Consider the following 17,565-nt stretch of genomic DNA (forward strand, 5'->3'; position numbering starts at 1 on the left):
AAAGAATCAACACAGACATTTAATTAATCACCAAACCACTGTAGAGTAAAGAATCACTTGGATACGATGAGATATCAAGTAGACTTCTAAAGACCACTGCGCCACTTACCAGTGATATACTCATTCACCTGGGCTTTGTGCTTTTCAGGTGCAGTCACATTACAGATCTAAATCCACATCTATATTTCGCAATCCACATTATCGCGTGTGGTGGAATGTGCTTTGTGAACGCACGTCACTAGACCCTTTTTCTTTTCCAGTTGCGAATGGTTCGCGCGAAGGACGATTGATGGTGAGCCTCTTTGTGGGCGCGAATCTCTCTACTTTCACCTTCATGGTTTTTCACGGGACGTACTTAGGAGGAATCAATATGTTGATTGTCTCTTCTAAGAGTGTATGCTCTCAGAATTTCAAAATATCCCACAAAGTGATGCACAACGCCTCTCTAATACGTGTCTACAGGATGGACCAAATAAAGATACGATTGGTCGACCATTTGTGGCAACATTAACGGATGAGGAAAAGAATTACAATTGCTTCCAACAGGATGGAGCAACTGCCCATACGGCTGGCCGAATCTTGGAGCACAGTGATACACCTGACAGCAGAGGTCGGCCTGGTCATGGCCCTAGCTAGCCACCCAGGTCAGCTGATCTGTGAGCTTGCGATTTCTTTGTGTGAGAAGTCCTCAAATCTAACTTGTATTACAACAGCCCTCATAGTCTTCAAGAACTGCAGCAGAACATTTCGGATGAGACTGTAGCAATACCAGCTGTGCAGCTTTTATCTGCCTTCAGCAACTTGCTGACTAGGGCCCAAAGTGCCAAGAGATGGAACGCTGGTCACTTTCTACATCTGTTATAGTTAGGTTGGTAGAGTATTTCCTTTCCCCTGCTGTGTTTCTTAATACCCTGGAACTCCATTCTCAGGGACACTTTTATTTGCTCTCCCTGTAAATAAGCGTCCGCCCCTATAGCTGAGTGGTCAGCGCGGCGGTCTGTCACGCCAAGGCGCCCGGGTTCGATTCAAGGCTGGTCTGGAGGTTTTCTCCTCTCAGGGACTAGGTGTTGTCCTCATTATCATTTCCCCATCATCAGTGGAAGGCAACGGGAAACCACTACTGGAATCATGGAATCACTTCCCTAGACGCTCATGCGGTGGACCTCTCTGACGAGGGTTCCCCGTAAGGCGGAACACAAATTTTTTTGTAAATAAGCACTGCGCTACCTATTGTACAGTGCACGTCGGAAGATACGTAGTATTAATATAATACATTTTATATCCTATTCCATTTTCGCTTATTGGACGAGGGACAAATGATTGACTTTATGTTTTTGACTTTGTCCTAATCTCTCTGTTCTTCTTATCGTGATCCCAGCGCGAGATACACGTTGGTGGCAGCATAATGGTCGCACAGATATCTAGAATACAGATTCTCTGAATTTACCAAACGAAATTCGAGAGAACTACGTCGTCTTTCTTCCAAGGCTTCCCAGTTGAGATCTCCGGACGTTTCTTGTAGCCTTTCGTATGAATTACACTGAGGAGACAAAAGTCGTGGCAAGTCTCTTAATATCTTGTCGGACCTCCTTTTGCCCAGAGTACTGCAGCAACTCGACATGCTGTGGACTCAACAAGTCGTTGGAAGTCCCCTAGAGAAATATTTAGCCATGCTGCTCTACAGCCGTCCGTACTGGCGAAATGTTGCCAGTTCCTGTAACATGCATTACCGTGTACACTACTGGCCATTAAAATTGCTACACCACGAAGATGACGTGCTACAGACGCGAAATTTAACCGACAGGAAGAAGATGCTGTCATATGCAAATGATTAGCTTTTCAGAGCATTCACACAAGGTTGGCGCCGGTGACGATACCTACAACATGCTGACATGAGGAAAGTCTCCAACCGATTTCTCGTACACAAACAGCAGTTACCGGCGTTGCCTGGTGAAACGTTGCTCTGCTGCCTCGTGTAAAGAGCAGAAATGCGTACCATCAACTTTCCGACTTTGATAAAGGTCTGATTGTAGCCTATCACGTTTGCGGTTTATCGTATCGCGAAATTGCTGCTCGCGTTGGTCGAGATCCAATAACTGTTAGCAGAATATGGAATCGGTGGGTTCAGGAGGGTAATACGGAACGCCGTGCTGGATCCCAACAGCCTCGTATCAGTAGCAGTCGAGATGACAGGCATCTTATCCGCATGGCTGTAACGGATCGTGCAGCCACGTCTCGATCCCTGAGTCAACAGCTGGAGACGTTTGCAAGACAACGACCATCTGCACGAACAGTTCGACGACGTTTGCAGCAGCATGGACTATCAGCTCGGAGACCACAGCTGCGGTTACCCTTGACGCTGCATCACAGACAGGAGCGCCTGCGATGGTGTACTCAACGACGAACCTGGGTGCACGAATGGCAAAATGTCATTTCTTCGGATGAATCCAGGTTCTGTATACAGAATCATGATGTTCGCATTCGTGTTTGGCGACATCGCGGTGAACGCACATTGGAAGCGTGTATTCGTCACCACCATGCTGGCGTATCACCAAGCGTGATGGTATGGGGTGCCATTGCTTACACGTCTCGGTCACAGCACATTCTCCAGATCTCTCGCCAACTGAAAACGTCTGGTCAATGGTGGCCGAGCAACTGGCTCGTCACAATACGCCAGTCACTACTCTTGATGAACTGTGGTATCGTGTTGAAGCTGCATGGGCAGCTGTAGCTGTACACGGCATCCAAGCTCTGTTTGACTCAATGCCCAGGCGTATCAAGACCGTTATTACGGCCAGAGGTTGTTATTCTGATTTCTCAGGATCTATGCACCCAAATTGCTTGAAAATGTAATCACATGTCAGTTCTAGCATAATATATTTGTTCAATGAATACCTGTTTATCATCTGCAATTCTTCTTGGTGAAGCAATTTTAATGGCCAGTGATGTAGTTTCCCACATTTGAAGAAAGTTGCTATTCATTAGAGAAAGTAGGTATTCCATCTAGTCATTCTGCAGTTCTTTATGATATTTTCCTGCTCACAGCTGCATCAGCAGTGCAGAGACTGAATGATAAATCGTTTATTCACATTGTAGAATTAGAGCTCCTATATGCGTCCTTGGGGCTAACTCCACGTCACTTCCATTTCTGTGGAGTATTCTCCATTCAGTATAACGTAATGGGTTCTGTTTGTCAAATGTTTCTCGAGTCAGCGACACATTTGCGGAGACAATCCGTCTGATCGTATCTTGGTTAGTAGTGGACGGTTTGGTACCGTATTGAACGCTCAACTGAAATCTGGGAGAATGGAATCCATCTGTTCTCCTGAATCCATTTGCAATATATTGTTTACAAATATAGCATGCTGTGTTTGACAAGAGTTTTTCCCTAAATTATGTCTAATTCTCTGAGAGAAGCTTCTTTTCCCCTAGGAATGTCACAAATTTTGAGCTTAGAATATGCTCCAGTATTCGGCAACCGACGGACAGCATTGAAATTTGTATACAGTCATGTGAATCCTGTCTGTTACTCGTTTTGCTAACAGGTGTGATCAGTGTCCTTTTCCAGTGATGCGGTACTATTTCTCGTGCACACTACTGTGATAAAAATGAGCTAATAAAGTGTCCAGTACTGAGCCGTTTTCAGTGTAAAATTTAACTACATTTCCGTCAGAGCCTGGCACGTTGTTCGTTTTAAATACTTTTTCGAAACTGCTGTTACTAATATCGATATCGCTCACTTTTGATCCTTTTTGGTTGTCAGACATTGCTATGGCAGTATCCTCTTGTGTGAACACATTTTTAAAAGCGGAATTTAAAATTTCTGCCTTCTGTCGATGTCTTCAGTATTGACACCAGATGGATCAACGAGAGATTGAAAAGAAGTTTTGATCCGTTCCTTGACTTCGCTTACGACCAGAACTTGTTACGATTTTGTGATAAATCTTTCTCCAACATCTGAATGTAAAGAAATATGTATACTATAGTATAACAGCACAGACCACAGACAATGTGCAATTTGACCTGCCAACACAGCATCCTAGCAGAAGCAGGTGCTTCTGCGCTGCTCCATTCGCAAGCAAACGACCGCGCCTAGGGTACGGACAACTCCTTCCGTGCTAGCCAGACCATTCATTAATTGGGAGAAATGCGGCAGAGGCATGTCTTCCAGGTGGTCAGCACCACACTGCTGTATTTAAACCATCAGGCCAGCGCAGCAGATTGTCGTCTCGACAGCCAACAATTGCTACCATATTTACGAGACCGCCTGCAAAGCAACATGCCACCGCTTTGTGGTCCGAGGCATGAAAGGGCGAACAAAGCCTCCAGCCGCTCTTCTCCAGCCAACAGTCCAGAATTCAACTCTGGGTGCCACCACTGTCTGCCGCACCGGTAGAAGACGTCACTGGCTGCTGCTCACCAACTGTAAAGCTGTATCGAATGCTCCTGCTCTCACCAGCACACCAGCATCTGGCGAGTGGGCTTATTACTGAGTAAGCAGAGCGCCTCCCGACTGTGTGCAGACACTGTAGGCCGCTTGATACGCCTACTGTTCTGACACAGAAGCAACATGGGACGAATCGCGACCTTGCTCTGGACGAGGGTGCACATATTATTGTTGACGCCTGAGACGATAATAAATAGTCGTTTGTTCAGTGATATCCTTTTGCAGAAAGTCTTCCTCGCCTACCTACAATGGTACATTCTGTCTCTGTTGATCCATTGTAGATACGGGATAGCGATCAGTTAAATATTTACCAAGAAAAATCGTCAAGCAGCTGTAGTTATTTTACTTAGACAACCAGTTTCGCCATCTCAATAATGCCATGTTCAGGCACCTATGCACTTCATGTATAATCAGATATATCGATACTTGCATACTGGAGCCATCAGTATCTGTTTTCCGTGAATTCGTTTTTGGAGTGTTTACTTCAAAGACTTGACAACATCTGGTTGTCTAAACAAAATAAATTCTCGGAGACATAAGACTATTTGGCGGTTTTTCTTGGTGAATACGAACCCAGGGCGGTATCACCTCCCCCCCCCCCCTCCCCACCTCGAGCCGCCCCGCCGCCAGGTGGCAGTCAACCAGCTCCTGATAAGCATGAAGTCGGCTCCCATCAACCAGGAGCGGTCATAGCATGTTGCACACATTACATTGTAGTGTCAGGATTGGTATGGCTTGGAGACTGATCGATCGATGAAAGAGAAGTTTCGCTTTATTCTGGCTATAGGCACAAATGGAGACTCCAGTGGTGATTAGACATGGATAGCAACAACATATGTAAGTAGCAGCTGGATTTTAATTTTCAGTCGGGGGATACTAATATCTTAGGGGTTTGTGCTCTTTCATCTGTCCTATTCCCATAATGTCAGGATCAGATAACGTGACAGTATTTGGTAAAGATGCAAGGGCCGTACCGCTAACTCCTGTAACATGCATCCGCTGCAATTAACCAGAACACTCCATTCCATGCACCACGTCGCATGATGTAGTGCGCTATGTATGCTACCGAATGCGGCATTACGCCGAGAGTGTGCCATGCTGGGCCCTGGGAAACCTTGCGTTTCCTGAAAACTTAAAAATTGAGCAGAGTAGCCATAGGGGTTTTCTCTTCTTAGTAATTTTGAAAGGTAGAGTACGTGTTTAACTAACAGATTAAAGGACATTTTAGGTGAGACTTATATTGTGTGGATTGTGTACTGCAACAATAGGAATAGCAGAAACTTAGTGAGTTTGATTTAGTAGGAAGCACTGATATCTTATAGTACGGTATTTAGAATATTTAGGAGATTGTGTACTAGGAAACAATATAATCTGACGATGTGACGGCCACCAGGGCAATAGTTATGGAATACTATTTAGTCGCAACGCTTAATGTAGCCGCGCGGGATTAGCCGAGCGGTCTTGGGCACTGCAGTCATGGACTGTGCGGCTGGTCCCGACGGAGGTTCGAGTCCTCCTTCGGGCATGGGTGTGTGTGTTTGTCCTTAGGATAATTTAAGTTAAGTAGTGTGCAAGCTTAGGGACTGATGATGTTAGCAGTTAAGTCCCATAAGATTTCACACACATTTGAACATTATTTTGCTTAATGTAGATGTAAGGTAAGGCTCACGTAAACAATGATGGTACAGTGTTTACAAGTAAAATGTGGTCCAAGAGTAGCGTCAGTATTGGAAGATTAGAATTTCCTGTGTTTACATCATGTGACACTGAGACAAAGCAACAATATTCTGAGATACCACACGGATACAAGAATGATGGTTAGATGTCACGACATCGATTATACCTCTAAAAAATGGTTCAAATGACTCTGAGCACTATGGGACTTAACATCTGTGGTCAACAGTCCCCTAGAACTTAGAACTACATAAACCTAACTAACCTAACGACATCGCACACATCCATGCCCGAGGCAGGATTCGAACCCGCGACAGTAGCGGTCACGCGGTTCCAGACTGAAGCGCCTAGAACCGCACGGCGACACCGACCGGCAATTATACCTCTCCAGGTTTCTCGAGATACAGAAAATCTTCATACGCTGTCTGTCAAGACTGGAGATTTGACATTACAGAAGAACGGATCAGATGTTAAGAAATATTATGAAGTATCAAAGGTGTACGGAGAGCACAGGAGGGATAGCTGAAAAGAGATTGCGTCCCAGGAATTAAGTCCTTCGTATCTCAGAGCTCTAGGAAATGGCTGCGAGGTGCCTGTGAATTGAGGTATTACGGTTTCTTATGATGAACTGACGATTTCATATCGTGTGATACTATTATGACAATGAATTAGGGTTATGATTATGTTGTATTATGGAGATAATGAAGTATTATGTGCATTATTGTGGCACTGTGAAGGAGAATTTGGCGTTAGGAGTATTATCTTGAAGACGTAATGGATTGTGCCCATTGAGTCATAGAACAACGGTGGTTTTAGCAGTCAAAGTGTCTGAGAATGTGACCATAGCAACACTACGAATAACTATTTTATTTTGTAACTAGTTTGCATTAGCTGTTATATAACAGTGTTAAGGCTACAACAGTGTGCATACAGATAAACTTTAACGAATTCTTAGTGGTCAAGAAGTGACCGGAGCTCTACGAAATGATGTTGTTTGTACAGCTTAACTAATCGCTTGACTTTATATGAGAATTTTTGTTGAATTCTTCGTATATTATAAGGTTGTGAGAATCGAATTTAAGCGTATGATTCAATTACGAAGAGGCTTTGGGTCATCAACTCCGATGATACTGGTGACAAAAGTTGGTGTAGTTAGCGAGAAAATACTAGGGTGTGCTGTAAAGAAGTACCTCCGAATTTTTTATTCTATTCTCAATAGCGGTTGAGGTATTATGTGTCACATATATTACTCGATCAACTTTCCCGCTTCTCTGAAGCATGTCGCAACCCTCTGTCGTTGGAGGGCTACGAATTGTAGCGTGTAACGTGGCATTGCGGCATCTAACTACGTCGATGCGAGAACTGAAAACTCAGAAAAACTGTAAGCATGAATTCGAAGAGTTTGTCCACGCATGGAGAACCCTCTCCTTCACCAAGCCAATGCCAGACCACACACAAGCAGAACACGTCTGCAACAAGCCGACGCCTTGCGTTCATTGTCCTTGATCATCTTCCACACAGTCCCTACTTGGCCACATCCGATTTTCTTATGTTTCCAAAGCTTAAAGAACACCTTATAGGACTTCACTTTGGTAGCGGTGAAGCTGTGCAAGTAGAGATGAGGTTGTGGCTCCATCAACAAAGTCACACATTCAACAACGACGGTGTCAACAGACTGGCCTCGCTGGGAGCAATGTGTTCGTCACCAGCACGACTACGTTGCGAAATAAGTAATAAAAGGAAAAAAAAACTTCAAGATTTTTCATATGAAATTGTTTGAAGGCATTACTTTTCAGCACACACTCGTATTAACTGAGAAGACTATCGAGGGTAAATTGATAGGATGACTTCTTGATCCCACACTCACCTGAGGTGAAACGACACCGCTGCTAAGCAGGCTAAGGAAGAGAGAGTTGAACAAAAAATAAGGAGCTGGAGAATGTGTTTGTGAAACTACGAGGTTAGTGCAGAGAGAAGAAACAAAAATTGGTCATGTGCGAGTACGACTCGCGCACTGAGGGTTCTGTAGGGTTCTGTACAGACTTAGTTACATACAGTCACAAGTCAAAACATTGTGACCACTGCCCACAGCGACGTTGGTGCGTTGAGGGCACGCGACGCGGTAACAAAAACATGTAAGCAGAACAGACATGCACGGGGTGTCACCCTAGCGAAGATATGGGCTGCACATGGGGAAATACATTGAGATAAGCAACTTTGACAACCAACAGATTATTGTTATGCACAGCCTATGAATGAGTACTTCGAAAACAGTGAAGCTGATCGAATGTTCACGTGCTACTGTCGTGAGTATCTACGAAACAAGGTAGAAGGAAACTACCAATAGGTGCTAAATGGTTGGACTCCACAACTCTTCACAGAAAGTGGCGTTCAGAGGTTTTTACGCTCTGTAAAGTACGATAGATAGTGATCTGTGGCATCTCAGCCCCAAAGAGCACAACGTTGGTGCTCGCACAAGTGTTTTGGAGGACACCGTTCGTCGTACATTGTTGAACATGCAGCTCTGCAGAACGACATCGTCAATTACGACTGTAGCGGATGCGGAACCGTCGGGATTCGACCGTCGATCAATGGAAACGTATCGGCTGTTCGGGTTAATCACACTTTTACTACAGTAGGTCGATGGTCGTCTCCACAAACGTAGTTGTCGACGTGGACGGTGGCTCGACACGTGCAGCATGCTACGAGGACAGAGAGGCGGGAGCAGCATTATGCTACTGGAGACATTCTCCTGCGCTTGCGTGGGACCTCAGTAGTCATAGAAGACACGCTGACAGCTGTGAACCACCTGCATCCCTTGATCTTTGCCAGACGGAGTGGCCGAGCAGTTCTAGGCGCTACAGTCTGGAACCGCGCGACTGCTACGGTCGCAGGTTCGAATCCTGCCTCGGGCATGGATGTGTGTGATGTCCTTAGGTTAGTTAGGTTTAAGTAGTTCTGAGTAGTAGGGGACTGATGACCTCAGAAATTAAGTCCCATAGTGCTCAGAGACAGCCTAATCTTTGATGTAATCTTTCAGCAGTACAGTTGTCCGTGACTCGAAGCCAGAATTGTGCTACCGTGGTTTGGAGATCATTATCACGAACTCATGTTGATGTCTCGGCGACCAAATTCGTCTGATGTAAATCCTGTGGAACCCATCTGAATCGCTATCGGGCGCCATCACCGCGTAAAAAAATCAGTGGCCCGTTATTTATTCGAATTACATGACCTGCGCCTAGACATTTAATACCACATACCTCCAAATACCTACCAACAAACTGTCGGATCCCTGATATACAGAATCAGGAACGTATTTCGTTCCAAAAACGGCCAAACAAGATATTACGCAGGTGGTCATAATGATTTGGTTCATTAGTGTATATAGACAATTTGTGCATACCAAGAATCGAGGTTACTGACGATTTTTGCCTGTTATCGACATCGAGACGGTAAGATATGAGCCCAGGAATTCCAAGACTTCCGAGAATATTTTAATTGCATGTTTGAAGTCGGATATCAAATGATATGAGAAATAGTTTTTTCATGTGGTATAATTACAAATTAACAATTTCGGAATTTTATCTTTACTTGTACTGTGAAACTTTGTTTTCTTATTGTTTTGTTGCCAAATTTCATGATTGTGGGTTAACTGGAAGTACTTAACGGGTTTTGATGAGTGATTTTTCGAGTGTCGTGGTGTGTTGTTGTTGTTGTGGTGGTCTTCAGTCCCGATACTGGACTGATGCAACTCTCCATGCTAATCTATCCTGAGCAAGCTCCTTCATCTCCCAATACCTACTACAACCTACGTCCTTCTGAGCCTGCTTAGTGTATTCATCTCTTGGTCTCCCTCTCCGATTTTTACCCTCCACGCTGCCCTCCAGTACCAAATTGGTGGGCCCTTGATGCCTCAGGGCATGTCCTACCAATCGATCCCTTCTTCTAGTCACGTTGTGTCACAAACGTCTCTTCTCCCCAATCCTATTCAATACCTCCTCATTAGTTACATGATCTACCCACCTGATCTTCAACATTCTTCTCTAGCACCACATTTCGAAAGCTTCTATTCTCTTCTTGTCCAAACTATTTATTGTCCATGTTTCACTTCCATACGTGGCTACACTCTATACAAATACTTTGAGAAACGACTTCCTGACAAATCTATATTCGATGTTAACAAATTTCTCTTCTTCAGAGACGATTTCCTTGCCATTGCCAGTCTACATTTTATATCCTCTCTACTTCGACCATCATCAGTTATTTTGTGATTCTTGAGTTTCTCCCGGCGTATTTGATAATCAAAATATCCACGGGTGTACTGCCGGTCTATAGTGTCCAACGGGCACAATATTTCGGCGATCAAACATGTCACTATCATCAGGTGAACTGACGGACTGAGCTCCTGTGAACGCGCCGGCACATCTCAGACGCCGTCGCAATCTGCTCCATCGCGCTACCATGGCGCGGGGAGCGGACTGCGGAGGGAGCGAGCCGCGGGCGCAGGGTATTTAAATCGGCCAACCCCGCGACCGAACCAAGTTCCCCCTGAGCAGCCATAGCGTACGGATCTCCGTGCCGGCGCGTTCACAGGAGCTCAGTCCGTCAGTTCACCTGATGATGGCGACATGTTTGATCGCCGAAATATTGTGCCCGTTGGACACTATAGACCGGCAGTACACCCGTGGATATTTTGATTATCAGTTATTTTGTTCCCCAAATACCAAATCTCCTTTACTACTTTAAGTGTCTCATTTCCTAATCTAATTCCCTCAGCATCAGCCGACTTAATCCGACTACATTCCATTATCCTCGTTTTGCTTTAGTTGATGTTCATCTTACATCCTCCTTTCAAGACACTGCCCATTCCGTTCAACAGCTCTTCCAAGTCCTTTGCTGTCTCTGACAGAATTGCAATGTCAGCGGCGAACCTCAAAATTTTTATTTCTTCTCCCTGGTTTTTAATACCTACTCCGAATTTTTCTTTTGTTTCCTTTACTGCTTGCTCAATATACAGATTATATAACATCGGGGAGAGGCTACAACCCTGTCTCACTCCCTTCCCAACCACTGCTTCCCTTTCATGTCCCTACACTATTATAACTGCCATCTGGTTTCTGTACAAATTGTAAATAGCCTTTCGCTCCCTGTATTCTACCCCTGCCACCTTTAGAATTTGAAAGAGAGTATTCTAGTCAACATTGTCAAAAGCTTTCTCTAAGTTTACAAATGCTAGAAACGTAGGTTTGCCTTTCCTTAATCTTTCTTCTAAGATAAGTCGTAAGGACAGTATTGCCTCACGTGTTCCAACAATTCTACGGAATCCAAACTGATCTTACCCGATGTCGGCTTCTACCAGTTTTTCCATTCGTCTGTAAATAATTCGCGTAAGTATTTTGCAGCTGTGACTTATTAAACTGATAGTTCGGTAATTTTCACATCCGTCAACACCTGGTTCTTAGGGATTGGAATTATTATATTCTTCTTGAAGTCTGAGGGTATTTCGCCTGTCTCGTACATCTTGCACACCAGATGGTAGAGTTTTGTCAGGACTGGCTCTCCCTAGGCCGTCAGTAGTTCTAATGGAATGTTGTCTACTCCCGGGGCCTTGTTTTGACTCAGGTCTTTCAGTGCTCTGTCAAACTCTTCACGCAGTATCGTATCTGCCATTTCATCTTCATCTACCTCCTCTTCCCCTTCCATAATATTATCCTCAAGTACATCACCCTTGTATCGACCCTCTGTACACTCCATCCGCCTTTCTGCTTTCTCCTCTTTGCTAAGAACTGGGTTTCCATATGAGCTCTTGATATTCATACCAGTGGTTCTCTTTTCTCCAAAGGTCTCTTTAATTTTCCTGTAGGCTGTATCTATCTTACCCTTGCGAGATAAGCCTCTACATCCTTACATTTGCCTGCTTAGCCATTTTGCACTTCCTGTCGATCTCATTTTTGAGACGTTTGTATTCCTTTTTGCCTGCTTCATTTACTGCATTTTTATATTTTCTCCTTTCATCAATTAAATTCAATATTTCTTCTGTTACCCAAAGATTTCTACTAGCCCTCGTCTTTTTACCTACTTGATCCTCTGCTGCCTTCACTACATCATCTCTCAGAGCTACCCATTCGTCATCTACTGTATTTCTTTCCCCCATTCCTGTCCATTGTTCCCTTATGCTCTCCCTGAAACTCTGTACAACCTTTGTTTTAGTCAGTTTATTCAGGTCCCATCTCCTTAAATTCCCACCTTTTTACAATTTCTTCAGTTTTAATCTACAGATTACCAATCTACCAATAGATTGTAGTCAGAGTCCACATCTGTCCCTGGAAATGTCCTTCAATTTAAAACCTGGTTCCTAAATCTCTGTCTTACTATTGTATAATCTATCTGATACCTTTTAGTATTTCCAGGATTCTTCCACGTATATAACCTTCTTTTATGATTCTTGAACCAAGTGTTAGCTATTATTAAGTTGTGCTCTGTGCAAAATACTAACAGACGGCTTCCTCTTTCATTTCTTACCCTCAATGCATATTCACCTACTATGTTTCCTTCTCTCCCTTTTCCTACTGTCGAATTCCAGTCACCCATGACTATTAAATTTTAGTTTCCTTTCACTACCTGAATAATTTTTTTTACCTCATCATACATTTCTGCAATTTCTTCGTCATCTGCAGCGCTAGTTGGCATATAAACTTATACTACTGTAGTAGGCCTGGGCTTCGTGTCTATCTTGGCCACTATAATACGTTCACTATGATGTTTGTAGTAGCTTACCCGCACTCCTATCTTCTTTATTCATTATTAAACCTACTCCTGCATTACCCCTATTTGATTTTGTAGTTATAACCCTGTATTCACCTGACCAGAAGTCTTGTTCCTCCTGCCACCGAACTTCACTAATTCCCACTATATCTAACTTTAACCTATCTATTTACGTTTTAAAATTTTCTAACCTACCTGCCCGATTAAGGGATCCCACGCTCCGATCCGTAGAATGCCAGTTTTCTTTCTCCTGATAACGACATCCTCCTGAGTAGTCCCCACCCGGAGATCCGAATGGGGGACTATTTTACCTCCGAAATATTTTACCCAAGAGGACGCCATCATCATTTAACCATACAGTAAAGCTGCATACCCTCGGTAAAAATTACGGCTGTAGTTTCCCCTTGCTTTCAGCCGTTCGCAGTACCACAACAGCAAGGCCGTTTTTGTTAGTGTTACAAGGCCAGATCAGTCAATCATCCAGACTGTTGCCCCTGCAACTACTGAAAAGGCTGCTGCCCCTATTCAGGAACCACACGTTTGTCTGGCCTCTCAACAGATACCCCTCCGTTGTGGTTGCACCTACGGTATGTCTATCTGTATGTTTGAGGCACGCAAGCCTCTCCACCAACGGCCAGGTCCATGGTTCATGGGGGGGGGGGGGGGGGGGGGGGCGTGTAAGTGTCATTGTAAGTGTCGTAAATGGCAGTATCTTTTGATTTAACTGACTAAAAGCTTGAAATTTTCACACCGCCAAGGAACTATAGACCACAATATGTGACAAATTTGAACTTGATAGTCTACTCGATTACGAAAAAAAGGGAAATGAAGAAATAAGAAATAAAAGTTAGTTGAATAAAACAAAGTCGAAAATTTGCGTTGCATTTTTTGTTGGTAGAGAGTTGGAAAAAACAATAGTGACAGTGTGTACCTGATTATTAGGGGACAGATAAGATTAGCAGAGTTCATGAGAAAGTGTGAAAGGAGAAGGGCAATTTTTCTAGGTCAAACTCCTGTTTAAGACAGGTAATTCTACGAGACATTATGAAGAGGAGACCCATCAAATACATGCACATCGGTATTCAGGAAGGAGGAGGAACAGATTATACGAGAATCAATTTCACTCCTTCATATTTCATTCGTAGACGTTGCGTAGGATAAAGAATTGTCGGAGCAGCACTGCTCAAGCCCAAATTTTGACAGATCAACAAACAGTACTCAAGAATTAGTCACAGGAAGGTTCTGAAAGCGGCTTTCCTCGAGAATGAAGTGCACTTGGATTCTGTCGATAAATATTAGTCCAGGACTCCTCTTTCCCACGACTAATTTATGTGCTGTTTCATCTCAGATAAATCCCAACATGTATTTCTAGTAACCTGAAGATAGTGACAGTCCAGGTAGTTAAATGACACTGGACATTTTCTTGTATTTCCACGCATTGCATTACATGTAGACGTACAGGTCACAGAGTTTTTCACTAAGCGTCCCTCCGATGGATATCTTATAGGTGATAATAATTTTTTTTGCAACGGTGCTTTCCTGTCTACCAAAGGCTTCAAAGAGCCAGAAACGTCGCCTGGACGATACTTCACATATACAGTGTTATCCATAAGTATCTCTGGTTTTTCAGAAAATTACTGTGCGAGAACTACTAGAAATACAGAAAATGGATGCACATCAGTGGATAAGGCATCTCGCCTGCCGACGTGGCCGTGCGGTTCTAGGCGCTGCAGTCTGGAGCCAAGCGACTGCTGCGGTCGCAGGTTCGAATCCTGCCTCGGGCATGGATGTGTGTGACGTCCTTACGTTAGTTAGGTTTAATTAATTCTAAGTTCTAGGCGACTGATGACCTCAGAAGTTAAGTCGCATAGTGCTCAGAGCCTTTTGAACCATTTTTGATAAGGCGTCTCTCCATGTCACATGACAGGTGTTCAATATAGGCAGCCGTTTATGACACGGCAGAATTCAATATATGAATGCAATCCATTGAAATGGTACTGTGTTTTTACGGTGTGCTCTGCATTGTCCTTCAGACATGCATCCATGTTTGAACGGCACTGCGTAGTCGGATGGTACTGGACATCTTCACGTATATACACTCCTGGAAATTGAAATAAGAACACCGTGAATTCGTTGTCCCAGGAAGGGGAAACTTTATTGACACATTCCTGGGGTCAGATACAACACTTGATCACACTAACAGAACCACAGGCACATAGACACAGGCAACAGAGCATGCACAATGTCGGCACTAGTACAGTGTATATCCACCTTTCGCAGCAATGCAGGCTGCTATTCTCCCATGGAGACGATCGTAGAGATGTTGGATGTAGTCCTGTGGAACGGCTTGTCATGCCATTTCCACCTGGCGCCTCACTTGGACCAGCGTTCGTGCTGGACGTGCAGACCGCGTGAGACGACGCTTCATCCAGTCCCAAACATGCTCAATGGGGGACAGATCCGGAGATCTTGCTGGCCAGGGTAGTTGACTTACACCTTCTAGAGCACGTTGGGTGGCACGGGATACATGCGGAGTGCATTGTCCTGTTGGAACAGCAAGTTCCCTTGCCGGTCTAGGAATGGTACAACGATGGGTTCGATGACGGTTTGGATGTACCATGCACTATTCAGTGTCCCCTCGACGATCACCAGAGGTGTACGGCCAGTGTAGGAGATCGCTCCCCACACCATGATGCCGGGTGTTGGCCCTGTGTGCCTCGGTCGTATGCAGTCCTGATTGTTGCGCTCACCTGCACGGCGCCAAACACGCATACGACCATCATTGGCACCAAGGCAGAAGCGACTCTCGTCGCTGAAGACGACACGTCTCCATTCGTCCCTCCATTCACGCCTGTCGCGACACCACTGGAGGCGGGCTGCACGATGTTGGGGCGTGAGCGGAAGACGGCCTAACGGTGTGCGGGACCGTAGCCCAGCTTCATGGAGACGGTTGCGAATGGTCCTCGCCGATACCCCAGGAGCAACAGTGTCTCTAATTTGCTGGGAAGTGGCGGTGCGGTCCCCTACGGCACTGCGTAGGATCCTACGGTCTTGGCGTGCATCCGTGCGTCGCTGCGGTCCGGTCCCAGGTCGACGGGCACGTGCACCTTCCGCCGACCACTGGCGACAATATCGATGGACTGCGGAGACCTCTCGCCCCACGTGTTGAGCAATTCGGCGGTACGTCCACCCGGCCTCCCACATGCCCAATATACGCCCTCGCTCAAAGTCCGTCAACTGCACATACGGTTCACGTCCACGCTGTCGCGGCATGCTACCAGTGTTAAAGACTGCGATGGAGCTCCGTATGCCACGGCAAACTGGCTGACACTGACGGCGGCGGTGCACAAATGCTGCGCAGCTAGCGCCATTCGACGGCCAACACCGCGGTTCCTGGTGTGTCCGCTGTGCCGTGCGTGTGATCATTGCTTGTACAGCCCTCTCGCAGTGTCCGGAGCAAGTATGGTGGGTCTGACACACCGGTGTCAATGTGTTCTTTTTTCCATTTCCAGGAGTGTACATACATTACGTTACATGCAGACGTTCAGGTCACAAGGTTTGCACCAAGCATGCTTTTCTGAAGGACATTGCCTAGTAAATTGTAAAAACGCAGAATGCCACGACATGCTGCGGCAATAATAAATAAGTCTCTCCCTGTGTGCGAATCACAGCAACTGTGCGATTGCAGGTCGTGGATACACTGTGAAAAATAGGGGTTTGGGTCAGTCCAGGATACGAGTTCAGATACTCAAAGTTGCTAAGGCGTAAAGCGAGAAATATGGGTTCGCTTTCCAGACCGGCACAAGTTTTCATATGTTACTAATCAATTGCGCAACTGAAGTCTAATCGTATTCGAAAAAGGAAATTCGTTTCTTCTAATTGAAGTCGCTTACAAAAGTAGCGCAGGGAGGCACGACAGCAACAGCTTGATTTGGAAATCTGTAAATTGCATTGTTGATCTGCAGGCGTGAACTAATTCTATATGACAGTGCAGAGAAGATGGTTTGTGTACATTACTGTTATGTGTCGTGTCGAGAGAAACCACACATATAACAGAAATACAGGGTGACAATTATTGAACGATTTGAAATAAAATCGTCAGAACTTCTGAACGGTTTTGCGTTAGGACGTTCATACTGCACAGTCGGCCGCATGATAGGAATTAGTATGCGCTGTTTGGTTTGGTTTAGCGACGAAGCACACTTTCATTTGGATGGGTTTGTCAATAAGCAAAACTGGCGCATTTGGGGGAACTTCGCGATCGAGAAATCTCTTCACCCTCAATGGGTGTCTGTGTGGTGTGCAATGTCCTGTCACGGAATATCCCTTGATGGCACGGTGGCGACCGAACGGTACGTGAAGGTGTTGGAAGATGATTTCATCCCCATTGTCCAAAGTGACCATGAATTCGATAGGATGTGGTACACACAAGACGGAGATCGATCTCCTCCAGGAGAGTGATGTCCTGGAGAAGCGCTCTGGGGACAGCATTCTGGCTCTGGAGTACGCAGAGACCACTGGCATGGGCCTCGATTGGCCACCATATTCTCCGGATCTGAACACATGCGACTCCTTTTTGTGGGGATATATTAAAGTTAAGGTGTACAGAAATAACCCCAAAACCATTGCTGAGCTGAAAACAGCCATTCAGGAGGTCATCAAATGGCTCTGAGCACTAT

General features: G+C 45.1%; 1 protein-coding gene across 3 annotated transcripts in view; it reads right to left on the bottom strand.

Annotated features, from left to right (window-relative positions):
• The window catches only part of LOC126355391 (sialin-like), an 84,698-nt gene that overhangs the window by 18,004 nt on the left and 49,129 nt on the right, over window positions 1-17,565 (bottom strand). The gene's annotated exons all lie outside the window — the stretch shown is intronic.

This window comes from Schistocerca gregaria, chromosome 3, assembly GCF_023897955.1.
Source record: "Schistocerca gregaria isolate iqSchGreg1 chromosome 3, iqSchGreg1.2, whole genome shotgun sequence".
Classification (NCBI taxonomy): domain Eukaryota; kingdom Metazoa; phylum Arthropoda; class Insecta; order Orthoptera; family Acrididae; genus Schistocerca; species Schistocerca gregaria.